The sequence below is a fragment of the Amblyomma americanum genome, chromosome 4 (genome assembly GCF_052857255.1).
Source record: "Amblyomma americanum isolate KBUSLIRL-KWMA chromosome 4, ASM5285725v1, whole genome shotgun sequence".
Classification (NCBI taxonomy): Eukaryota; Metazoa; Arthropoda; class Arachnida; order Ixodida; family Ixodidae; genus Amblyomma; species Amblyomma americanum.
Window position 1 is genome coordinate 193,269,199 of NC_135500.1, and position 27,416 is coordinate 193,296,614.

Sequence of the window (27,416 nt, forward strand, 5' to 3'; positions counted from 1 at the left end):
CCCCCCTTCTGCGCCGCCGGCCCGACCGCTGCCGGCTCCCCGGTTCCTTCGGCAGCGTGGCGGCGGGCGACCCATTTTCCAAACTGCCGCCGCCGCTGCCAAGTGGTACGTTCAGCATCGTGGCCCGCTGAACGAGACAACCCAGTTCCCGAACGCGCCTTCCACCCTCTCCCTCCCACCTCTGCCTTCGCCCTCGTTCCCCTCCTTCGTGGCTGCCGAAAAAGTTAGACCCCCCCCCCCCCCCCCCCCCCGCCGCTTCTCCCACCTCATTCGGTCCCCGGCCGCACCATGGCCGGTGCTGTGCGCTGTTCTTCGCGGTGCCCTGGCGATTCGCGGCCTCCTTGTCCGGCGGCCCCCTAATGGTGGCCCGGGGCTTGCACCGCTTGCGTCGTCTCTGCACCGTTCCGCACATCTCTGCCACCTCTGGATAACCTCCGCCTGCCGTGCCATCGCGGCGTTGGAAGCTGTGCGTGCTTGGTTTCGGCCGAGTGATACAGTGTAGCCTTCGGACGTCGAAAAGTGTCTTCTCCTTGGATTTCCTGTGGCCGGTGCTGACCCGAACGGTGAGGAGGTTTAGCTCGCGTTGCCAGGAATGTCCCTGATGCCACCCAGCACGAATAAGCGTGCCGTTTTTAGTGCGGTGGAATAAACATGCAAGCATCGCTCAAGGTTAACCTCGCTATTTTTTTTTATGCTTTTTATTACAACTCCTGTCTTCTGAGGCTCATTAGGCGGGAGAGATTGACAGCAATTAAGAAACTCCCTTATTAACGTATTTGTTGATTTAAATTTTCGTGCTTAAACCCAGCTCTGTCGCGCCTCTGGCATGATATGTACGCCAAACAGTGGCGCCTTTCGCACCCTCCCAGCACGCTTATCAGAACAGCGAGTAAAGCGTGCTTATCTGTGCTTCCATGTGGACACTGCGTCCAAGCCAGCGCAAACAGAACACAATCGGCACCCGCCGTCTGATAGATAATGACTAGGCCACTGATTGCCGTGAATCGGTGTGCTCTGGCTCTATGAACTGTTTTCCACTACGTGCCTTGACGGTCCCTTTCTATTACCTATTACACGTTCTTCAGCAGTTGCCTAACCTAACCTAACAAACCGAGGGGCGTCGGCGGAGTTAATTGCGTGCTTCCGGCGTTGCATCAACTGGCACTTGCAGTTCGTTGCCGCCTTCGTGTGCTGCGAGTGACACGGCGACCAGCCACAGCAATTCGCTCGTACTTTCCCGTCATTGTGCCCGAAACCCTCGTAGCGTCTCGCGCGAAGAATGTGGCCGCGAGTGCGGAACGCCGCTTCTTTTTCCCACTACCTACGTGCATCGTAGCCGGGACAGTGGAGCGATCGCTATCTGCGGGACGTAGAGCCTCCACCCCCTCCCCCAGTATGTACGCACGGTCGGCGTGGCCTTCTACTGAGATTTACGTAACCACGCGACGCCGGTGTTGACACATTCTCCCTCAGTGTGCCATAGTTCAGAGCCCCTCGTACCGCTATCTGCTAATTGGCTGTGCGTGCCAGGACGGCAGAGTCTTCTGCACTGTATGAAACTGCACGCGTGGTATTTTAATGCAGTCATTAGTGATACGTTGCGTTTTCCTCCTAAGGAGGCCCAATGTGTGGAACACTGGCTGGCAGTCTACGACTGTACGTACATTATATTCTTGTCTTTTTTTGTCTAAGGTATGGCGTATTTTCTGTTGGCTACTTTGTCACCTTTAATAACTCAGACCGCCGGTTCTCCAGAGAAGGCTTTGCTTTTATGTGACCTTTCTTCCATACTTTCAGAGATAAGTTGTATATTGAAGCACTATGGTTGTGCTGATCACTTGCCGTCTTTGTCACGTCCTTGTTGGGCATCTTTTCGTGTTTATCGCTATCAGAACAGAGATTACATGCTTTCTGAACAAATCCAAGGTCGCACAAGACAGTGCAGTTCTAACCACATCGACTACAAAAGCAGATATCGCCCAGGTTCGATACTTTGACGTTTATCGGCACTCACACCGCTACGATGCTGATAACAGGACACAAGGGCTGCCGTTCCGTTTTCTGGTCACATCTCGAAGAGGCGCGTTACTTCGAGTTCGGTAGGCAGGGGCCCCCACTGCCGTTCTGTTCATGCATTCGGATTGCCGGGTCAGCTGCGAATATCGGTCATCGCGTGCCATCTCTTGTCCTCGTTGGCCCCCGTGCGATGCGGCCTTTGTTGCCTCGTGGGCGGGCGTGAATATTTTCGTTTTTCTCGTTTAATTATGCTGCTGTTCTGGTTGATTACATGGCACAATTTCTCATACACTTTATAGAAGCCAGAACGTTATGAAAAAAAACGCAAGCGGAATGATAACAGGAAGTATACGTTACTCCGAAAAATCCGTCATTTGTAAAAAGAAACATGACGGCGTGAATGAACAACCTGTTCGGAATACCTTCAGCTCCAGTGTTGCCGAATCGTGGGAAATTTGCCATATCGTGGGGAAATTTGCCATATCGTGGGAAAATCGAGCCACTGAGGGAAAAAGGAAATTTTAGTTTCGCTAAAGACCGGTGTTCTAAATGTGCTTTCTCAGGAAAATGTGCAGAGATGAAGGCAAAATGCTGCTATCATGGCGGCCTGACTAGTGTCGCGAGAGGAAATTTGGCTTGATGTTTCCCTTTAATTTGCTGTCTAGCCTTGGATATTGAGCCCTGGCCCATTCAGGCTTCGAGTGCTGCGTCCTAGGATTTCTTCCACCTATAGTGGCGGTGACAACAGGGAAAAACCAACTGGCCAGTGCGGCAACACTGTTCAGCCCACCGCCGATTATAGTTATGAGTTTGGTTTGCGCCGATATGTTGAGAATATAGAAATATACTCAAGCGCAAGTTACATTGATGATAATGGCGATTATACATAGGAATGTAAATTTTCAGGCCCACATGCTAGTTTCTCATCGCAAAACCAGAACACGCCTCTGTTAGCAAGACGTGTACCGTGCGTAGCCATTCACCTTTCGTGAGTTCGATCTGACACGACTGCACAAATATTTCTACAGCTTTATCGTGTTCGCAGTCCAATCTCGTCCGGATAAAACTATTACATTCACAGAAAATAACAATAATGAAGTGCTAATATTATCAGAAGTTTTTTTTCATTAGCTATAGCATTAGGTCATCGCAGTGCAAAAAACAAACAGGCAAGTGATAAAAAGGGAAACAGCATTGAGGTATTCAGTACACCTAGTGCCCTTTGAATGCCATGTTTACCATGTCGCGTTCCCTTATAACAAGGTCAGATTAGGAAAGCTTGTGCAGTGATTGCAAATAACAATGCATATGTCTATCTGTAGTTGGAGAAACAAAGCCTCCCGCGCCGACTGGAAAAATAGCACTAGAGGAGGTTTGCAGCCATCATACGCTGTCAGACATCACAAAAGGCTACGCCTTACAAACTAGGCTGGTCATAACGCCTGCTGGTTCGTTAACCTCGCACCACAGGCGCCAGATTAAGCGGATGATTAGAAGGACGGTAAGCTGGGCGAGTTGATTCCTGTTATCCACTGTAAAAACAGCGCGAAAAACACGGATACGGAGCAAAAGAGCTCGTGTTACCTTGCTCTTTCCGTATTCGTGCTTTGCCGCGCTGTTTTCACGACGGATAAGCGGAAGGGTTCACCACATATCAAGCCTGCGCTAGTGTATGGCTCTGTGCACTTCGCTCATTTCCCGCCTGTTATTTCACGAAACCTTCATCTATTCACACGACTCGCTGTCTGTTCAGCAGAGCAATCTCTTGTAGCAACTTAGCATAGTGGGCGAGTTTGGTAGCTTGTACGTGTGTTTCCTAGCCTTGGTCCTTAGTTTTAATTGCGCCGTTTCGTTCTGTCAAGAGTAGTATGGTACCAGCACTCGTGTGGTCTCTGATCTCACGAACACAGCAACCCGACGAGGTCAGCGTGTGTGGGCGAGCCGAATAGAGGTTTTTAGATTCACAAAATTTCTCAAAACCCTCACCTTAAGTTCTTGGCACAGTGCTATTGATAAACCGGATAATCGTCGGCATGATCTGCTTTCCTGGCAAGAAGATCAGGCCCCTTCATTTTGGAAAAGACGTCTTTCAAGGGCGAAGCTCTTGTAAAGAAATTTTTAGACAGTCTATACACTGTCCATAGACTTCTGTCAAAAAGTCTATAGACTCTCTATAGACAAGTCCTTGAGAACAGTCTATAGGCAATACAAATGATATAGATTGTCTATAGAAAATCTATAGATTTATGACCATGCATTATAGTAGAATTTTTGCTATTAGCAGTCTTTAGACTACGAATAGACAAAGAAATCTACAGGAAGGCAACAGAGTCTATAAGAGGTCTATACACTGTCTGCAGACCATTTTGGTAAGGGAGGTCTGTACGCGCCGAGGGAAACCGGGTGGAGGGAACGGACGACGAGCAGATCTTGGCTGCGTCCGGGGTTGCTGTGCGCGAGCAGGGGGCGACCCTGAAGACGGGCAGAGGCTGACGGCACCGGGCAGAAAATGGAAAGGGTGCCTCACGACGCTAGGGGGGGGGGGGGGGGGGGGAGGGGGGGGGGCGTTATTTCGGGGACGCGACTACGACGGACACGCACCACGTGGCACCCCTCGCTCTGCTTATTAGTCACACTGTAGCCACGACGGGGAAACACTTCCGGCAGGGTTATTTAGAGACTTCGGTGCGTTTTATATTCTTTCTCCTCATTCTTTCCTATTATCTCTTAGTTCTTTTTTGTCCAAGCTGTGGCACACTGACCCTGAACGACCGTGTTTTGTTCTTGCGCTTCGCCTTTTCTTTTCCCCCAAAGTATATAGTGCACTAACCCTGAAATGCTGCGGCATATTGTAAAGGTTTCGGGGTTATGTTTGTTATTGTTGTAAGCTTTGTCGCGTTTAAGCACTGAGCCTGCACCTATGTGCCGCATTTGTGGAATGCACGGCCGAAGCCTATCTTGCAAGCATTGCGGCAACGAGTGAAGCTGTTCTGTGTTTGCTTCTCAAGAGCTGTGTTCATCGACAGGCCGCTTTCGCCCGAGCACTGAAGGAGAGATGTGTCTTATCACCCATGACCCGAGACTTATCACTCAGCTTCAGATCAGCTGTTTGGATAAGGCTGTCAAAAGGCGTGTGAAAGCCTTGTCGACGCACGCGCTGTCGTGACCTTGAACGTGAAACCGCTCCCCTGCGACTCCGGCGGATAAAAACGCGAACTAGCGCCGCGTTCTGGAGCCGAAAGCGTTGCCGCGGCATTTTCCTCCTGTTCTAGGTCACCTTCGGGGATGGCCGTAATGTGAGCTTGATAGGGCTTCTTCCCTCTGCATATTTTCGCGATGTACAGCCGTTGGCGGATCCTGTTGCCTGCCACACTTCCGCGTACTGCGGGTTTATTAATGGGATGAAGGTCACAGAACGCACGGGAGCGCTTCTGTACTCGAATGCCTCGGTATTTAAAGTTGCTTCATGTGTCAGTGACATGAGCGAAACGTCTGAGCCACCGTTTATCTCATGAAGGCGCTGTTCAACCACTGCGCTGACTCGGTTGCTCGTTGGTGGTGCCGTGGCATGTGAAGAACATTCAGTAGGGTGTTCTGGTTATCGGTTGCATTTTTTTTAGATAAGCGGATTGATGTAGTCGATGTTTTTTCATCATGTAGGCGGTTCACAAATGCGGCGCACGTTTCACTAATATGACGTCACTGCAGGTGATCAGTAGACAAGAAGCGCGACGACACTATTCACGATGGATGGTCCGAGAAAGCGCGCTGAGTAGCCACCACTGCCAGAAGCGCTTAATTGTTCTTGCAGGATGCGAGAATGAGCACGAATTCATAACATTTGTTCTGCATCATTTCTTCGCTTTACTTAACAATTGTTCTTTACATTCTTTTTCTTCTTTCACTTTGCCTTCTTGGTGGTCATTTCCGCCCTAAGATTTATTCCCTAGCTCAGTGACGCTCCGTAATCATCCGCACCTGATGAAAGGAATCACGCTCTTGTGCCTTCCAGCGCTGGATTTATATTCATGCACAAGTGTGGGTAAACTACGGAAGGAGCACTTCTCAACATTTTAGTCTGAATGCACCCTTTTTCACCTTATCTTACTCCTAAGAGAGAATGCGCTGGTAGATGTTTCATGTGTTTTTACATTTGTGAAAGAAGCAATACAAGTTATAACATTTCAAACATACGTTCGCTCTTGCCCACAACGCGGACAAAATCAACCTTGTGTTTGGTGCTCGGTGGCCTCAGTTTCCTACGCGCCATAAAACCGATCACAACGCAACGCTGGAGGAAAGTGCACACGCGCCTTCCTTCCAGCCACACTGGTCTCCGCCAAGAGGTCGGTACACCATGGTCCGGGCAGAGGTGAACGTGCGGCTGATCCTAAAGCGGCTTCGGGTCCACGTTCTCCGGTCCGCCGCTGTTTCCCTGCCTGGTCGGGCGTCACAGTGGCTGCCCGGATAACCACCGGGCAATGGAGGAAGACAGGGCGATCCCCTTCCGCGTAGCGCATGCATGAGCGCGGCTTCCAGCGTCCCCCGCTTCTTCCGCCCTGCCAGCGTGTCTCACGCATCTCAAGAAAACGTGCCGGCGACTCGCTCGACTTGCGGGCCTCTTCACTTGACGCGTGCGCGCCGTCGGCTATCCGAAAAGAGAGCGCGACCTCGCGTGGTTCGTGCAGGTCAGTCGAGAAACGCCGCAAACGTAGGCGCTGTGTGTGGTGCCGAAATCGCGCCCTACACTCTAAATATGAAAGGAATAAACAAGGAAGTAAACTGTCTTCAAGCGAACTTCCTTTACGACGGCGGGGTGTGCTGTCTAAGCCCTGGGATAGATTTCCACCACTGAAAATACGGAATACTGGCAACGGATATAAATTTCCTCTTCAGAATATGCGAAGTTCTAGCAGTTAGGACGTTCTTTAACCGAGGTTTCAACCTCCTCTGTTTTCTGACCTCAAAAACCTTCGGTGCCGCGTTTAATAGTCTCCTCTCATTGCTACTGCATCAAGCTACTATGCTATGCAGTGCGAATACACCTCTGTTGCCAAGGGTAAGCATTTCGTATGGTTAGTGATCGAAATCTACTCCGGAATCCGATTAGCATACCCTGCCCCTTAATGTGAGTGCGCTAGATGACGGCATACTCTTTTCACTCCCACATAGCTATAATCATGGTTAGAGCGTTAATGTCGGAACCTGGGTTAAGTGTCAAGGAAGCCTTCAAAAGAAGGAACGTTCTCTTGCTTTTAGTCTGAGGTTCGTTACAAGAGAGAAAAGCACAAGCCAAGCGCTCAGTAGATCTGGCGCCTGGTTGACCGGAGCGAGCTGGTCTTCCATCGGCTTTGAGGATAGCGAGGCACTTCGGATGTGGAGTACTTGCGTTGCACGCTTGACTCCTGAAAAAAGGACTCTGCACAGCTTCCGTGTTTCTGTTCTTTCTTGCTTCCAGCCCGTCACCTCGCCATGCAGTGACAGGAACGCCAAGTTTGGCCTTCAGAATGTGGCGCGGATAATTTTCTTGGTTGTCGTTGCAACTCAGTTTAGGCTACTCTTGTGCCAGCATGTTTTGTGAGTTTTTGTTTTGTTTTTTCTGGCATTGCGGGTGCATCTCCACGTGAGGGCGGTCATGAGAAAGGGAGAAGGAGAGGGGGTCATACCCCTGCGGCTTCCAAAACCGGGCTAATGAGCGCAAATTTAGGAAGCACCCGGGCGCTTCGTATACGCGGAAACTGCCCGTTCCTCGCGAAGACAGCCTCTTGCGCGTCCACCGCCTTCTATGTAGTTGCTCTGTCCTTGTTCTGCTCACGCGAACTCGCACTCGGCGCGTAATTGGCTTGCGCCGCGGGATGGGCCCACTGCAATGCGAGGACCTTTCGGCGCTGTGGTTAAACTGCAAGGCATCTCCTTTAAATAATGTAATGGGTGCGTTTTACTTAAACAGAGCAGGCTGATTTGTCGGTAACGAAAAATCCAAACAAACTATCGAGTGCCTATAGTAGCGTTGTCAAGGAAAGAGTCCAATATTAGCGTGCGAAAATCTCTGTACGCGGTTTCCTCGTTGGACCGCATTCACTGGAGTTCTTGAGGAAGGGGCATAGTGAAAAATAAAAAAGCATTGCCCGAGAAAAGAGGAGAAAGGTGACTTACATTGTTATTCCTCTATTTCCACGATAACCTCCAGTTTTGTAGCGAGAGCTACACTACGCCAGCTTTTCGAGCCTTCAGCGTGGCCACCCCTCGAGCTCCGTGGTTGGTCACGTGGTGCGGAGCAGCTGCTGCTGCCGGCGGCGCGGCGCCCCGGCGTAACCGAGCTGCAACCGCTGTGCGCATGCGCCGTGTCAAGTGGGGGGGGGGGGGGGGGGGTTAGAGAGGGGGAGAGAGTGAATCCACGTCTAGGGACGAAGATGAAGAAGGAAGGCCCAGCGAAACGGAGCGGCGAAAGACTAACTTTGCAATTCGACTGAGCGAGTCACGAGTGAGTTGCTATAGTTTTTGAGGCAACAATAACAACAACAACTGAGCGAGTTCCACTTGGCCAGATGTAGCTCTCGCGTCACTCCAGGTTTAGCCAGAGCTAAACCACAGCCAATTTTTCATTTGTGCAAAACACCGAGTACATGTTTTGTTCATATTGTTCATACTGTATCTCGCTTTCTTTGACTGTGACCTGCTTCGTACTAACAGGTACATAATTTCTAATGCACAGTACAGAAAGAAAGAAATGCATAACCAGGGTTCTTTGAATAACGGGGGTCATGGGAATAACTGAAAAACTACTCGGGGTGCATTTTGAACTAAGACGAACAAGGCGGGATTATAGCCTGTCGATAAGCAATCAATATAGCTACACACCTCTGCGGCGAGGACACTGTTATGAGGCTGGAGGAGCCATTGTGCCAGCTACTGAAGAGCTGCAAGGACTGGATTGGACACATCGAGCACCATGCAGCAATGCATTTTGTGCAGCTGGCATGTGCAGGCTAGAAAGCAGTACACGCATGGCTTTCATAAATGTCTTCAGCATTGCAATTACTTGCTAGTATTCGACGTGGACCGGTTCCTGGTCTAGTGTCCGACCAGCAGTAGCCTCAGCACAATGGCGGCGTGGTGCGTGCTCAGTCAACGAAGGTATACGTTGCTTCGGGAGCGATGGTCAAGTCGCTTTCCGGTCTCGCAGTTGGGCCTTGCGCTTGATTATCAATAGGCTCGGGACTTTGGGTGCGCAATACCTGCTCGGTCGCTGTTGGTGTGTGTGAGGGGAACGCGTACCTTTTGGATTCAGTGCTTCTTTTTCCTCTTTATTTAGTCATGCCTGTTTCATTTCAATTTTGACGTAATTACGGCTGGCATGGTATGCAAACGCTTCATGCGCAGGTTTCTTCTAGAAGAGTTCGAACCGTGCGGTCGCTTCCAGTGGGCTATAGTCGGACACTACTCAGGAACGAAGCGACAGATGTCCCTCATTCTAGGCCTTCTAGCAAACAGAGTCAGCCTCTTTCCACCTACAACGCCACGCGGCGTCATGCTTAGAGGCCCTCCTTTGAGGGACATCAGCTGCTTTGTTCCCGAGTTTTTTTTTTTTTCTGGGGTTGGGGGCATGTGGGCCGGAGGTGCGGTGCTAAAATTTGTCCGGTCCTTGACGGAGATGCTATCGTGAGGAGGGCGAGCGGGTATTCAACTCCCAGACTGAACTGGGGCTGGATCCGGCTTAATCCTCAGTCGTTACGCCCTTGGTAGGTCTCGCAGCATCGTTTACCATTGAGCTGCTGGGACGAACCCCGCATCGTTATCGTACCACCACTGTCCATCAGTACGCTCATGTCTTCCCGCGTGCTGTGCAGGTGCCCGAGACGGAGCAACCGTGGCCCCTCGCTGCGAGCAGTTCGAGGTAGAGGCGCCCTCGGAGGAGAGACGTCGCCAGAGAACATGCTCCAGGAGCCCTTCGGCAAACAACAGCAGCGGCAGAAGCGGCATCATGTGTGGCCAGCGCGTGTGTAAGTGCCTGGCTTGCTAATGCTAGTGCTCCAAGGCAGCTCTTTCAGCTCACAGCTCCCAAATCGCACGGTACATCAATGCCTTCCTGCGTCGGCATCTCACAGACCGAGACGAAGCGATCGACGTACGGGACCTGTGTAGTCTTTCCTTCGCTCTGCCTCGGTTTCTGGGATGCTCTTGCAGATGGACCGTTGCCAGCTGAGCCACTTCATCATTACAAATAGCTTGACATTTTAAAGCCTTCGAAGTAACAATTGACAGTCAACTATTGCTTGAGCTGCTGGACTTCAATCCTCCCAGGTAGGCGCGTCTTATACACCTCGTGAATAGCGCTCCCTGACATCAGTCAATTCGGCGCTGATGAGACGTGATAACTTAAGATCGTATGGTCAGGGAAATTCGAGCTAAACAAAGATAAAAGGGCTTATTGACGTTGCACTGGCCGGCAAATTCACCTCAAGCATCTTTTTCAGTAAAACAATTGTTTTTTGGAGACGAGCCAGCGTAAATTCTCAGTACTGCGTAAAGCTCTGTTTCTAACCGCCTTATGCAACAGGCGGAAGCTGAAAAGAAAATAATTATTGTTGGAAACAACCGAACCGGCATGTATGCGGCATTGTCGTCAAAAAACTATAGTTCTGTCCGCTGTGTTCGTATTAAGACACAAAAGCAAGCGCCTGAAATGCGTTCATTTTACCTGCCTGAAATAGCTTGGCGTGCCTTATAGGAGTCGGCATTCGGATTGGCTACGCTCGGCTAAACCGACTGTACGACGACTTGAACGATAACAGGAAGGGACAGACAAAGGCGGAAGCTAGCGTGGGTGGTGTTGTTGCTTGTCTTGGCGGTACAGCAGCTTTTCACTATGCTTATCACATCGCCGGCTTCAGCTTCGCCTGTCTACCCGTGCCGTCTGCCAATGACCTTGTCAAACTCTCGCTGCAGGGTGTTAATTGCTCGCGGCTCCACCATATTGTTGGCACGTGCCTTCGGTATTGACAGGAGATGGCAACCGGCCACTCTCGGGTAGCAGTTGGTCGAGGGATGCCATATACTCTACTAAGAAACGGCATCCATTTTCATTAGCCTCAAGCCTTTCTCTTCCTGAGGTGCAAGTAGCAGGCGAGATGATCCTTCAGGGCGACCTCTCTGCTCTTCTCTGAAATAAATATCTCTCTGTCTCTCAAGTCATTTGCTAGTTTGGCTGCCAGTTATGACATACTGATGTCCCTCTTAAGCACTTAGCATGCTCGACAAAATCAAATATTCTTAGAAAATATTCTTAGAGATTATAGCTAGTCAACCGCAATGCAGCCTATACCCAAAAACCATCAACCACAACCGCACTTAACGTTCGGTACTACTGCAGCCGGATAAAAGTAAAGAAAAAAGAGGCTCTTCCCCTTCAAAGGACCCCCTTCCAGACAATGTAGCCGCCCGATTCTTATAAACCTGCTAACGTGACACTTCAAGCAGTGGCAGATGAAAGGAGGTAGTCCTCTCCCTTCATTTTTCAGGATCGTCCGCTCCCTACATTGTTACGCTAGCATGTTCACGAGAATCAGCCGAAGCCATTGGCTGGAAGCGGCTCCTTTGAAGAGGAAAAGCCGCTTTTAACTTGAGTCGTATCCGACCATAGTGCGAGTTTTCTAAACGTGAGTATTAGTTTCTGTCATTTCGTCTGTTTTCGACTATGTACTTGCCGTACAAAGCATACTCGCCTGCAGAATCTAATCCTTTCACATTGCCTTTAGAAAAAAAGTGGCGAGGTTCCTAAACTAACCCAATTGCTTCATCAAGAAGGAACAGCATGTGACACTTTATCATCCTTGAACCATGTAGATGTTGGTAAAGGGGGCAATAAAATACGGCACGGCGATAGCAATGAAATTGGCGCTCTGCGCCAGATTAGAGCTTTTGAATAGCGTTATTGCTGCTTTTTGTTAAAGTTAACGGCGAAACGTGTGCGCGTGAAAAACTTCATGCTTCATGCGCTAATGCTGATCGTATATTTGCCTTCTTTTTGTGAGCTTTGTCCAGCGTAAAACTTAGCAGCTGTCTAAGATGGGCCACGAGTAGACACCCAAGGACTTAACTCTAGGACGGTTGGTCAAAATGGGGCTTTAATGAGTGCACCCTAGCCAGTCATGAGGTCCAGAAAGTCCGACCGCGCGTGTCCGGGCCCTTCACTACCAGCGGTCTTATTTACTGCAGAGGCTGTGCAGACGGCGTCATAGATTCCAGACTGCAACACTTTGGACGGGGCTAGTTGGTAGTTTTTTGCGCATGCTAAACGCTTTTTCGACGTTGGGACAAGAATCATTACTATGGCAAGAATCATTACTATGGCTAGAACTTCTCACAGAGCTCCCAGCCCCGCACAGCCAATCCTCCACAAGTAACCTTTGAAACGAAGTACCGTCTTCCTTACATATTTTGGAGTATTGCTCAGAATAAAAAAAATTAATTGCCATAAGCAGGATAAGGAAATCTCTCCCTCATTCAAGCATTACAACTAAACCAAGACTAAAGGCAAGAATAAGAACCCGGGCATGAGGTCTCCCATAACTCCACCTACAACAGTTTTCAACGGAAACAGTAAAAAAATACAAAGGACGTGAAGGGAAAGGCACACAGCGAAAATATGTACGAATCGACCCAGATTTGAACTATTCCACACAGTTTTTACAGCGATAGCTGTTAGTCGCCCATCCCTGGCTTTCTCGTGCCGTCGTCGGCGTAACCGGTGGGTGCGCCGGCCAACCTGGGTCGCATAAGCCTACGGGCGGCTCTGTTTGGAACAGCCGCCTACCAGTGCAGGGGTGCATCACGTGACCACTACACCAGTGCGATATGAGCCCCCACCCCCCTTCCGAAAAAAAACTAAACGCCTGAAAGCTATCGCTGAACTTCGCGTGACACAGTCGTCACCGTCCTGTGTTTTTTTTTCTTCTTCTTGGAGTCGCAGAACAACACACAGCCAAAAACAGGAATGCGACATAAGCGCTCAACACACATAGGCAGGCAAAGTGCAATAGTTTTTGCAATAAAGAATTTTTTTTTTTGTGAGTGACCATAAGGGCATTCCAGACCAATCTCTCAGTGGTTTAACTGCGCCAAATTTCACGCAGGAAAGCAAGAGCCAAAGGGCAATACGTGTCTCTCTCTCTCTCTCGAATGTTTTATTCAACTGAATGCTGCAACTTAGTGTCACAACATCTGAATGTGTTCCAGCCGTACACAATGCACCCGTCTAAATAGCTCTAACTCCACTTCCAGTGCACTTTCAGTGCACGTCCACGTTCGATGCAAGTTGTTTGTTGTTTGGTAGAATGTTTAGGGGATCCCCCAAGGTGGAGTACATTTGTAATAAGGGAGTAATTACCCATTGGCATACACCCCAGCGCAGCCATACGGCTACAAAGGATATCTATACAGCTTACTCAGAAGCCTCGCAGTTTGACAAAAATTCGTCCTTGTCCGGGGTTCGAACCATGGACGACCGCTTCACCGGAGCAGTCGCTCTACCAACCGAGCTAACCATAGATAGGCCTTTCTTTCGTAGTCGTATGGCTGTGCATAGGTGGATGCCAATGAGTAATTACTCCCTTATTACAAATCTACTCCACCTTGGGGGATTCGACTAAACATTTGACCAACACTGTTCCCACTTCGAGTTATTGATCAATTCGCTCTCGCCCTACCATAAGCTTGCCGTCCCGGCTAGCTCAGCTGGTAGAGCGACTGCTCGGGTGTAGCGGTGGTCCCGGGTTCGAACCCCGGACCAGGATGAATTTTTCTTAAACTGGTAAGTTTATGAGAAGCTTTTCTTTGCAGTTGAATGTTGTTTACCGCGAGAAGTTCTTGCCTCCAATGCCATCGATCTTATATTACAAAACATGACCAATTTTGTGATGGACATCATGTCAGATGGCTCACTGTGTTCTGGTTGCTTCTGGGCCCTACTCGTGCAGGTATCTCGGCGTGCGTCGTCGTGTGTCTGCTTCTGATGCTCTTGGGCGTGGCCGTCCTCCTTGGCTTCGACCACCTGTTTAGGTTCATTCTCAGCAAGGTGAGCACGCTCTGCGAATGAGTGGGCGAACTGCCACCGGCAGTGTCCGGGTGCCACGCATATAGCGGTCAAGTTTACTGGCACTATTCCCTCTGTTTAGAGGATTCTTAATTGCTAGGAATGGAGTTCCGGCCTGTGCAGAGCATGCGACTCTGGTCTCGTATAGCTCTGTGTTAATTAAAACCCAATAGTACGAGTGACCTGTCCAGAACTCCACCGCGTTGACAGTGTGTGGGGGTCTGACCTAGGTTCGTATTCGGGGAAAGGCTTGGCAAGCAAATAATAATGTCTCCCGGGGACCTGTCTTCTCAAGGGCAAAGGGGCTTCAGCACGCCTCCGACCAATGGCTAGGCTCCCCGGAACGGCATCTTCGCAGCAACTTCAATTAGTCCGTTTCGTAACTTCGTTCGAATACGCCGCTTACAGTATATTTCTCTGTAGTCGTCCACAGCTGCAGGTGTAATCTTCATATTCAAAATCTGCTCCTCGTGAGTTCGAGTTCGTTCAACTTAAGCCTTAGTCCACTGCTCGTATTGGATTCAGGCAAAACACGCTCACGATTGCACTTAACGTCAAGGCAGAAAGCTGGACTAGTTGTCTGTTCATGATTGATTAAAAATACTAGGGCAATAGACTGGGACAAGGGGGTAGAAACAGACAGGACGAGCGCTCGTCCTGTCTGTTTCTACCCCTTTGTTCCGGTCTATCGCACTAGTTTGTTTAATCAGTGCACGTAACGATCGCGCGCGGAGCAGTTCAAGTGTGACCCCGGTTGTTCGACGGTTGATCGCAGGAGGTGTCCCTGACGGAGCACTCCCGGGCTTTTCCCATGTGGAAGGACACCAGCCATGACATCAAGATCCGCTTCTTCTTCTTCAACGTCACCAACCCCAACAACGTGCTAATCGGCGAGAAACCGGCCGTCAAGGAAGTCGGGCCGTACACATATAGGTACACTCACAATGCGCATACACGGATGGTTCCCATCTCTATTGCGTATCCTATTGGTCTATCGGCTGTCTTCTGTTGGTCTATCGCATACCCTATGGGCCTATATGGGATGGTCAAGTTTGTATCTGTACAAGTGCAAAATGTATACACATGGTCAAGTAGCATAAAAGAAGGACTTCCGGAGATGAGTTCCCGAGAGGAGAGTTGCTAAGGAAAAGACGAGGAGTATTGTTTCTCTTGTAGCTGGTATTTGATTTTTGGTTACTAAACGACAATCAGGTGTTCTTCTTTTATATTGTTTGCACCTCCTGCACGCTTCTCAGCTCGATCCATTGTTTTACTTGGACTCAGAACAAAAGGAACTAGCGCTGCTAGAGGTTAGTGTCACCTCTCCCCAGGCTATCGTTACGAGCGAAGGTTTTCCACTCCGTCGCTTTCGAGGAAAATACAACCTTTTCTGATGACACTTATATATTCACTCTCGTTTACTTGAGCAGCGGCAGAGCTGAGTGACGCCTGATCGATGCCGTGGAAGCGAACACGCAGGACTTAGATTACTTGCAAATACGTTAATTTCTTTAACGCAATTAAAGCATAGCTTATATATGGCTGTGGACACCCTAATCCTCCTTGGCGAGGGCGATGCTAAAGCAGACCTGTTTAGCAACTTTGTACATTCTTAAGAATAATTTAAAATGTACATTAAAAGTGCTTTTTAAGGAAGCTGGACATTATGATTTTGGAGCAACTCCCTCCTTTATCCCTTCCCTTACGGCGCGGTTCAGGTGTCCAAAGATATATGAGACAGATACTGCGCCATTTCCTTTCCCCAAAAAACCAATTATTATTATTATTAGCCAAGGGTTTGATGTTCTGAAAGAATCGAATGAGCCGGGTTGATTCTAAAGTTATATATTTCATTTCTGCTTCTACCTCAGGGCTGAGTGGATAAAGCACAACATCACATTCCATGACAACGGCACGATGTCCTACAAAGAGACCAAGCGCTACTACTTTGACCGAGACAGTTCTGTGGGACCAGAGACTGACGAGATCATGACCGTCAACGTGCCTTTTGTGGTGAGTAATGCTCTCATTTAGTGCTTGAATTTCTATCTGATGTAGAGTAAATATTAGTTTTTATTTATTTATTTAAAACACATGTAATACTGCCATCATTGAAGACCGAACAGGAAGGCAACGGGACAGAAGGAATGCGATGCAGCACACTCACCAGTAAGCAGCACTCCATTTGTAAAAACAACGAAAAACGCATCGAAAGCCCATGAAACGACACGAAAAGAGGAAAGGAACATAATACAACTTCAAAAAAGGCCATTCAGTACACGTTCTTTTGAGGAAATTGCTTCCCCTGTGGGAAATACACCTATTGATGCGCAGTACATGCGTGCCCTCGCCGGTGTTGTGTTGCTGCGAGTACTTATTGTTGCCGATGCTTTCTTCTTTTAATAGCGTGCATTGCAGGCAGTGTGTTCTAAAGAAATTGAATGTAACGACCAGCAGAGCTTTACAACAAACTCGTGGCTTGAAGATTTTCTCTGCCTCGTAGTTGCGCTAGTTTACGCGGCAATGTCGAGCCCTCCGAAACGAACACAATCAATCGCTGCACCCCCCCCCCCACCCCCCTCCCCCTTCCTTTCTTCCGCAGACGACGGCGCAGCTCCTGAAGGAGCAGAACTTCATCATCCGCGGCATCGCGTCGTTGTCGCTGTCGGGCCTCGGACAGCGCATCTTCATCTCCCGCTCCGTGGGGCAGCTCACCTTCGGCGGATACCCCGACATCCTGGTGCTTCTGGGCTCGGTCATCGACTCCGGCCGACCGCGGCCGGGCCAGCCGGGCTTCAACATCGGCGACGTCTTCAGCCACGGCTACCGGACGGTCATCGACATGCTCGGCTCGCTCGTCGACCCGGACCGACAGGGCACGAACGGCAAGTTCGGCTACATGATCAACGTGAGTAGTGTGCCCCACGTTCCAGGTCTATGGTTGCGGAGGCGTTGTCAGGCAGCGACAAAGAGCTCGGTGACACCTGAAGCAGCAGAAGCAAGCACGCAGGACTTTAAATTACTTGCAGATATGTCATTCATTTCTTTAACGCGACGTCTAGTAAACATACACTGCGCTATGCTCAGGGGGATGGTGATGGCGCATTAAGAGAGTGGGTTCATCTAGGCTGATTACGGCAGCCCTGACGACTTTCCAAGCCTCTAGAGGGCCGAATTTCGAAACGCAGGCATAATTGAGGACAAAGTGAAACTCGGCGGAGTTCACTCCGACATAGTGTACGAAATCATTCAAATTCGATCTTAAATGCTTAATAGCCCATTCGCGAACGTGAAAGGTCAATTTTGTTGCACTGCTTTTCATGCAGACCAGAAGATGAACGAATGTAACATTCCTTCACATGCCTAGCTGTTTCATTCATACATACGCGACCAACAAAAAAGCAAGAAAATTTTTGTATGAATATGACACGAAACATAACGTACTTTATTTTCTTCTACCATAAACGTTGTGATCGTGATCATAGACCGACCTTGCACGAGACCGAAGATAATGGACGACAATTCCTGGCTGGCATAAGATACTAATGGTGACGGCGATCTTTTGGGCCTGTCATCGATTCCTGTTTTCAGGATTTAAGCAAGGCTGAAGTGATGCGTTGACGAGAAAGTCTAAATAAAGGCAAGGACCGTGCAGGTGAAATTATTGTAATGTGACGCTTGGATTGTATCGTTAATATGAACTCGCTTCTTTGCAAAGCTGTGCTTTCTGCGTGTTTCTGTTACGCCTCAACTTCTGAGCGCTTATTTTCAAGCATGCGCTTCTCTCTCTCTTCCGATTAATTTTATCGCACCTGCTTGTTAAACAAGATGTCGTATAAAAAAAATGCTGTTTGACTATACGCTTAGTGCCTGTAGATTTTATCGAACAAACCTGGATAGAAAGATGTCTACTGCAAGCACCGCTGCCTGGCGAAAATTTTCGAGTTGCATACCTCGCTCAGCAGCACCTCCGTTTGTCTTTGTCAACTTAAGCATCATGGAACTAGCAGCTTTAAACAAATGAGATATTTGTGATACCTGTTGTACATATCCTGCTTGCTCACAGTGGGCAAACGGTTCACTTAAGGTGCGCGTAGCCGTTCGTAAAATACACGTGCACTCCCAGGCGTTACGATGCCGACAGGAGATCAAATTCTAACCAGTAGGGTCATCAGGTGGTCTTGGTGAAGCACCAGAATTCACTAAAAGAGATTTGTTCAGTCTTTTGTACACTATATTTCTCTCTAAGCCAATTCTTCGCAGCACCTCTAATAATTAGTGGGTAAACTAACACATCGAACGGGACAGTAACTGCCCCGTGCCTCCACAACCTGAAAAAATCGAATGCGTTCAGGGACATGCAAAGTTTTTCGTTTAGTGTGAATAGTTGGTGATGTTAAAACGCTGTTTAGGAAGTTGTCTGGTTGAAATCCTTTCTGCTCTTTCCTCATGCCCTTGCAGCTGCTATCTGCGAAAATCTCTATACTTTGAGCAATAATCACTCGCATGCAACCAATGTGCTCCATCGTCTGCATGAAATGAAGCAAATCTGTTTCACGGCTGTCTGGTAACACACTTCTGCTCTTCTCTTTATAACGCCTCGCAAAGGACAGTTTGGATACATGGTCCATGTAAGTTTTTCTGCTCACGTCTTTTCCTTTCTTCCTTCATACGTTAATATCGACATTAACCCTATTTTACGTGTTTTGAACGCATATAGGCAAGCTGCCATGGTTTCGCGGCACTGTTCTGTTTCTGTTTGCAGAAAAACGACACCATTGACGGGGAGTACACGATATTCACTGGCGAAGACGACATCTCCAATGTCAACAAGGTGTACGAATTTAACAAGCACAGGTAACACACTTTCAGTCTGCTTGCAAACCAAGTGGGGTTTGCGGGCTCCGCATTTGCGTGAAGGAAGCGCGAAGTGCTACAGAGGACGTTTTTATTTCTCGCAGGAAACTGGAAGTATGGCCCGGGGACGAGTGCAACACATTGAAGGGAACACGTAGGTGGCCATTTATTTTCTAACCACGTGGCTGGCGCTCACGCTAACTGCTAACGCTACGAGAACTGTTCTGTGCCGGGTTCGTGGCTTGTGGTTTTGGGAATTTAACGTCCCAAAGTGATTCAGGTTATGAGGGACACCGTAGCGGAGGACTCCGGAATAATTTTGACCATCTGGGGTTCTTTAACGTGCACTGACATCGCACTGTACACGGGCCTCTAAAATTTCACTTCCATCGAAATTCGACCGCCACAGCCGGGGTCGAACCCGCGTCTTTCGGGTCAGCAGCCGAGCGCCACAACCACCAAGCCACCGCGGTGGTTGTGCCGGGTTTCCGCAGGTGATAATTGCTTCCTGCCGTAAATGTCTCAAGCCTAAGAGGCAGCTATCAGAAGTGTGGTAGGAACCTGGAAGTGAGCAAGGCAGGCTAAGTGGTGCTTGTTTAGTAGCCAGTATTTGATTTTGATTAAAAGATAGCTGTTACGTGATGTGCTGGATTACTTATAACGCGCGCTTTACAAACTTACCAAAACTATTTTTTTCCGCAATCTTAATTAGTACCACCGAGCTACCAGCACAAAGTGGACATCGTACGGACGATGGTTCACACATCGCTTTTTGTCGAGAGTGCGATGTGATAGGCTTATTTCTTTTTTTTTCAAATTTTCAAACTTCAATTCGTTTTGCATAACTTCCGCGGTCCCTTTCACTTTTTTGCTTCCATAGCTGGATTGTGCCGCACTCACAAAGTCATCTTTCATTTCGCTTCATGATACGGTCCGCAGCTCACGGAGTGAAAACACAGGAAATGTGCGGGAGCGCAGAGACTTCCTTTGTCGCGAACACATCCGCGTAGGGCATATGCGTCATGGTTTGCGTTATTCTTGCGTCTGCGAACACGTGCCCGTGAGATATTCCGCCGATAGCCACTGTTAGATTCAGGCTGCTTTCCTTCCTTCCTTATGCGAATAATAGCTCTTCCTTGGGCAGTGTCTAAAGTGCTTGTGGAGGAAAGCAAGCGATCGCTGTCACAATGCCCTTTATACAGTTCATTCAGTGTAATAGAGGATTTTTATTTAACTGGGGCTTTTAGATTGTCTAATAGTGCCTTGAAAAATCGTGCATTATGTGAATCCCCGTGTAATGCGAGCAAAAAGAGGAAAAGCCGCATACGACGGGCCCAGAAACGCTGCAGTAATCGTTAGCTAATGATTACGTTGGGTACTGCTTCCATGGTGCTGGATATAGTAAAACACAGCCTTGGCCGAGCACTGCTTTTACGACAGCTTGACTGCAAAGTGAGCATAGTCACGTTCTTTTCAGGACACCGGGATTTTCAGCGCGTCCCGCCGCATGGCGGCGCTGAGGTATGAACTCGGGACAGTTACTGCACATTGGACTACAGTAACAGAGTAGCGTATAGAAATTTCAAATCCGTATCGATGCGTACAGCTATTGGCGATTTTCGTTAAATCGACGCCACACTGCGGCGGCGCCGCGAACTAGTCGAAGGAGGATCGGCGCGCGCGGAAACAAGCTGTTTTATCCCATAGGCTACCTTGGTTCTGCGTGCAATAGACGTCACATGAATATATCCTGCAGCATGCGTTTTCTGTCGGGGAGATAGCACTAATTACGACTGCTACGACGCAACGTTGACTGCGTGCGTTACGCCGAGATTGCGGGTGGATGGGAATGCGCCATGTATAGACAGCCCAGAAGACTTTTGAGTCAATGTCGATCACACGTGAAAACATGTTACTGTGAATGACAATTAAGCGTCACGTAAATATGCACTTTCCTCAACCATTTCCTTCTTTCTTCCTTCTAGTTGGCCACATCCGACCGCCCCTGTCCAAGACCGACGATCAAATTGTGTTCATCCCGGATATTTGCAGGTTTCTGCTCTTCTATTTTCATTTCTTTGTAATTACAAAGCGCATCCACCGCCCATGCTCGTGCTTACACGAAATTTACTTTGTGAACCTCCAGGTCCATTCCATTAGAGAACACAGGCGAAGAAACATTCAAAGGCCTGAAGGTGAAGCGCTTTGTTGCTGGACCCACATCTTTCGACAGTGAGGCAACTGCGTAGCGAGAATGACTGCTTCTCTGCGGCAGAAATCTGCCTGAGGGAGGAGCCAACCTTGGCCCTTGCAAGCAAGGCAAGTCCTTTCAACAGGATTTTTTTTTCTGCATTTTTCAAGTGGTTTAATGTTTCGTGCAAGAAATGTGCACTCGCGACCGCGAGCATATAAGTGGGCGTACCTGAGTTTACGTGTACTTAGGCGGGACTCTAGCTAGGAGTCCGAAGCCAAGGGTTCAAAACGAGCTCCCAACAATTAGGGGCCAACTCTACACAACAACAGACATCAAGGGCGCAGACTGAAACTTGTGGAATTATTATTTTTTTTTTACATTTCCTTCGCGTTTTCACCCTCGCCTTGTGATTGTTTTTCGGAGTACACGTGCGTTTGATCTATAAAAGTCACGTTGTTGTTTCAATAAAGGTTCAGTTGCTGGTACCGCCTTGCGCTGCCCACTGCCTTCGTCCGTGGCTTTTTTTTCTGTTTTTCGCCCCTATTGTTCAATAGTACCTCGAACATCCTCACGCAGACCTACACGAAATGTAGCGCTTTCAAATAAAGGTCATCGTTTTTTCGATTACTTTACGCGGTGAGCAAAAAAAAAAAATTCGTACCACTAAAAGACCATGCTTTGCTTGCCTTTTTTTTTTTCATTTTCAAAGAAAATTGTTCCCGTGTAACCGTGCAATTCAATTGGAATTTCGTTTACAGGATAGAGTACCTTGACTTAAGTTTCGCTTTATTTGTTATATTCATTCTTTTTATGGGTTGTTTTCGTTCAGTTTAAGCTTGCAGGTGTCCATAAAACCGTTCCAACACACACCTCGCGATTTCTTTCCGCGTTTGTTTAAACCCTCGTCTCATTAGCACGCTGTTTTGTCACAATCTGAGAAATAGCTATTGTTCCTAACAGAGAGAAGTGGAGACAACGTGCACGCGTGCATCGTAAACCTGTTCTGACGGCGATGTCGTAATGAGCTCAGCGCATTCGTCCATCGATGTGTCGCACTGCGCACATGCGCGCGTAGCTCCAAGCTAGCTCGGGGTGCCTACACTTAGAAAACTGGCCTGCAGCCTTTCTATCGACTTCTTATAGACTGCATTGCCTTACTATAGATATTTCCTTTTACCGCAGCGGTGTCCTAGTCGTTTGAGCATCCGCCTCACATACGGGAGGTGTGGGGTTCGATCCCCAGTGCCGCGGGGTACCCACTGGTGGTACAGTGGGTACAAGCTTTCCCTTGTCTGATGCACGGCTTATTTAGGGTGAAAATGATTGCGAAATGGTCTTTGACCCCACCTTGAGAAGTCCAAAATTCCTTGAGCCATGGCGCTCTTTGGCCATAGATGCCATTGCGCCATAAAAATCCATAATCATGAGATATTTCCTTTTCTCTGTTCTTAGTCTATAGACAAGTATGCTAAGTGTATAGCCATAAATCTATAGATTGTCTATAGACTGTCTAAAGAAATTTATCAGGTTAGATGAAAGAGAAAGCCTTAAGAAAACTACACGAAACTAAACTATACGAAACTAAAGGAAACTATACGAAGTGGTTCAGAGATGCTTATATGAAAAGTTGATGTCGCCATACAATACAGACCTGCGCGAAAAAAAACACTGGTCCAGTCTTCCGCTGCTCAGTTGCCATTTCTAATTAAATGTGTGGTGAGTGCTTGTGTTGGTGACGTTAGCCTATTTCTCCTTTTATGCAGGCGCTCCACTCGTGCTTTCATTTCCCCACTTTTTGTATGCCGACGCATCCTACCGTGGGGACATCGACAGGCATGAAGCCGAATGCCAGCAAGCACGAATTCTTTTTCAACAGTGAGCCTGTGAGTTGTAGCAGTGGTGACAGTGACTTTCATAAAATCGAGGGTCACACTCACGCATGTGCGTCTCTATAATTGCAGACACTCGGGGTGACTGTGAACGTCCGAGGCCGGATACAAATCAGCGTTGGTTCTAGAACGAGTCTTTGGTCTTGGGTATGCCAGCGCTTAATTTCCTTCATTTGCAGTAGTCGAGAGCTTGAGATTGTGCCAGTTCCTATTAGAGGGGGCTGCTTTGTTCTTGTTCTCTGACAGGTGGTTAGGTTTAGAGATTCAAGGAATCGGTTATCGGAAGAAAATTTTGTGATATGACACACGTTGAGAAAGATGGGTCCATGTATTGAAACGTCAGCCAGCATTTCAGAAGCGCTTCTGCCATGTACTGCCTCGCTTCCATAACATGACGCAGGTAATGCGAAGTTAAAGTTTGGAGATGTGAGCTTTACCACAGTGACAAAATGGGCAAAACATCAAAAAAAGTCATGAAAGCTCTGCTTTTATAGTCAAAAGCGATTAAATCGTGGGGGCAAGCTTGAACAGTGGGAGGAGGTGGCATTTAGACAGTGTGGAACAGTGAATGCAAATATAAGTGCATAACTCACTCCTCTACTTTCCAGGCCATTCTCCCGAGTCGCTGAGGGTGTACTGCCACTTTTCTGGCAAGAAACTGTAAGTGTGCCTACTGCGACTTATATGCGGATGAAACTGCAGGTTTCTGAGGGCATATTTTCTTTCAGCGTGTCGAAGCGAGGGATGACACAGTCAAGTTTTTGAAGACCATCGTCCAACTGCCTGAGTACTCTCAGTGGGGCTCCGTTGGGCTCATTGTCATCAGCTCACTACTGCTGGCCGCTTCAACCTTCTTGCTGTTCAGGTATGAAAGTCATCTGCGGCTAAAGAGCAACTCTAATAGTATTTCGCTTCTCACAAGTGTGTGCTACTCCCACAGCACACTCCTCTGTTAATCGTGCTATGAGGTTTCTACACGGCAAAACGTCTTGAAACACCCTACAGCGCTCGCGGCGTGAAGAGAACATGACGTTAACATCTCAGGGAATGTTTGTAGTCCTGAGCATTTTTGTTGTTTTTTTAGCTCATTTTTGTTTTTTACAGCGCTTTTTCTATCTGATTTGTGCTCCTCGTAAAAGCAGTCGGAATGCGAAGTCAGAGGCGCCGGCACCGCTCCTCAAGGTAGCGGCGAGAGCGGGGTTGCCATGGGCAGCGCCCATGCTTCCGTAGGCGCGAGTCAAGGTTGAGCGGAAGAGGAAATAGGAGTTGAGGGAAAGCGCAAAAGCTCTGCTTCTGGAGATAGCCAAGAAGCAGAGACGACGGATGAAGGCGCTTCACTCGTCGTCTTTCCCTGCGCTGGTTTGAGAATTACGGATAATCAATTACCCCAGCATCAAGCGCTGTGCGAAAGCTAAATGTTGCTCACTTTATGTCGCCACAACCGCTGCGCGTCCGGACAGAATTTTTTGAACGATTACGTCGCTCGTAAGGCGTCCTACTGATTTCAGTGCCTTTTTCGTGACCGATAAAGAAGTGATTCAGGACCAATTATACTGTGCTGTGAAGGCTGCCACTGCGTTAGCCAATCAGAACATCGTGCGCTGCAAAATGTGTTCCTCTGATCCCCTCACCCCATGACTGGTGGCTACGCCACCGGGTAGGAAAGAGCACCAGTACCCGGCGGCTGTGCGCAGGAGACTAGGTCGACTCGGCGGACGCCATGTTCATGAATGGCGGCGCACCACTGCACAGCCGGCCTCCGGAGTGCTGCATTCGTGCGGTCTTTCTCTGCTAATTTAACCAGTAAATGAAACGTTCGCTGTACTTTCAAAGCACCGTCCTGAACTACCTCTTCAATTACTGCAATATATGCTTGAAAAATAGTCGCAGCACTGCTCATATATTTGAAGGACTATTTGAAGGACTTTTTGAAGGACTATTTAAGGAAAATATATTTGCAGTATTCCTAGGCCATGACTGGATGATGATAATGCTCTACCTTTCACAGCGCCACATACAACTTGTCAGATAAAGGTTTTCGCTAATCTCGCACAGCTCGCGGAAAATATATCCCGGGAATAACCGTGGAAAGCGCGGAGGCAACTCCGCACACCGAGTTATCTTCCCGAAGGTAATGCGTCGACGCTTCTCTCCGCACCTGATGGCTGGATGATAAAAAATCTCATTTTTTTTATTTACAGCTAAGTTACTTCAAAGTTCTGTTCCGGAAGTGTGGGGGACAATGTAGCATGATCCACACCTGCGTTTGCAGCGTCAGAAAGCTTGCAGACCTCGAGAAAATGCGACAAGCTACGCCTGCCACGTTTTTTTTCGGGAATTTTAGTGCTCGAAAAATATCCTGAAATGCAATCTTGGGGAAATAAGTGAAATACTGAGCTCGAAGAAAACAAATTTACAGTAAGTGCGTGCAATGCTTGAACTGATTTACCGACTTATCGCAGACCGAGAATTACAAGGAGGGAGATCACCAAGGTGCAGCCTGTAGACGAAGACCCAAAGAGGCCTACAGATGCCACTTGTGCTGACATGCTTCCAAGCAAGGTGGAGCGCATTCTACAGAATGGGCTTGACCGCCTTCCCAACTCGTTCGGCATCACGGCAGTGCGCAATAACTTCATCAACGAGCTCAAGAACACCAGGAGGAGTTCTGAGCCATCTGCGCCAGCTGACATTGACATCTACAAGTCATGATTGTATGCTGTTCTTAGACTGCAAGATGTTTCTTGTACATAATACTCTTGCTCTTCGACGAGTGCAGAGGTACCGCATCCTAATTGATTTCACAGTGAATGACTTTGCAAACTGTGACCAATGATGTACATAGTCCCCCATTTTATACACCTCGTATGAAGAAGTGTGCCGCGCTGTGCCTTGAACAGGACTGCTGCCAAAGCAAACAGTAAAGAGTTCAGGCAAGACGTGAGGCTGATGCAAGCAGTGTGTTAGGAAAATGCCATATTTGTATACTCTACTTGCGCAGCAAGCAAAGCGCTCCTGGGTAACCAAATGGAACTGCCATTTTTACATCTGCATTTCTATGCGGTCCATTTTGATGTTCACGGGCATGTTAGATATCTTGCAATGAAAGCGAATGACTGTTTAGGTTTTCTATCATGCACTTTTTAGTGCATATTAACATGGCACAGGTTTCACCTTTCCAAGTGGTTTTGTCTTCAAATTGTAATGAATGTGATGATGCAGATATAAGCAACGCTGAAGAATGAGGATTGCTCCATGCTGCGGAATGTGCAACTACACAGCCCACTGTGCCTTGCTTTAAGTACAAATTGAAATCTGCAGACTATACCTACAACCAATCCTTCAATATATTCAGAATGATGTTGTGCATAGTCACTTTAAGATGTTTAAATGGCGTGTGATACGGTATTTGGAAAACTTCAATGTTTGGGAGCCATGCAGCTAGAGATTGTTCAAAGAAGGTGTATTCACATGGTACAGGAGCACTTTTTGAGATCGAAAGGCTTAGAGGATTGTTTGTAGCTATCTATTTTTTCATCTGATCAACTCAGGCTTGTTTATAAATGAGCAAATATTTCACCTCAGACAAAATATTTGTGCATTTCAAATGCAAGTGTACAGCAACATCAGAAATAGGGCACATCTCAATATGTTTATCTGTCTGTCTGTATGACAAATTCTTTGTGCTTTAAGCAGGCCAAAGGCTACGTGCACTTCAAGTGTGACAGGCTTCTTGGGTATTTAAGTTGAAGCAGTCTGTATTCTCATGTACATACATTTTCCATCTTTTTTTCACTAAGACAAGCAGCCATACAGCAGTGCTCATAATCTGGATCTGTTTTTTATTCCAAGAGTTGTTTCTGTCGATACTTCAGCCACATTCCAGAAGCAACCTCCAGGCTTTCCTGTTTTTACAACTGTGATAGTGCACAAGGCCTTCAGAGCATGAAATGTGAAACAGGAAAAATAAAATTCTGCGCCACATCAAAAAGTTTCAGCGCTGCTATGTCGGAGACACTTTTCTTACGGCAGTGAATTCGCAGCAGAGATGATGTTTGTGTCAATGACAATCGTTGAGTTGGGCTTCAGTTGACCCACTAAAACAATGGCGTGTCCCTCCTGTCATGCCACGGTTAACACGAGAACAGGTGAGTAGTCAGTTTTGCGAGCAATGGGCTACAAAAAGCCTTACAAGCTACAAACCAACTGCTCGCGCAACGCTTCCTGGCAAGTGCTCAGGGCCAGTATACCAGTTCCATGCTATATCTTGCCAAGCATATTGACGCCATCTGCCTGTTCACTAATGCATACTGGGTACTGCCGTCAGGAACGGAGTTCGACAGGGCCAAGAAAAAGGTATTTTGCA

General features: G+C 48.1%; 1 pseudogene across 1 annotated transcript; it reads left to right on the forward strand.

Annotated features, from left to right (window-relative positions):
- LOC144128924 (lysosome membrane protein 2-like) lies at window positions 1-27,041 on the forward strand (annotated as a pseudogene). The gene is made up of 16 exons (XR_013313842.1): window positions 1-105; window positions 9,867-10,019; window positions 13,995-14,092; window positions 14,886-15,043; window positions 15,982-16,123; window positions 16,713-17,018; window positions 18,724-18,741; window positions 18,876-18,967; window positions 19,072-19,121; window positions 20,953-21,019; window positions 21,114-21,286; window positions 22,925-23,044; window positions 23,123-23,197; window positions 23,659-23,710; window positions 23,779-23,915; window positions 25,513-27,041. The product of XR_013313842.1 is annotated as a lysosome membrane protein 2-like (transcript).
- Window positions 27,042-27,416: the final 375 nt, after the last annotated feature.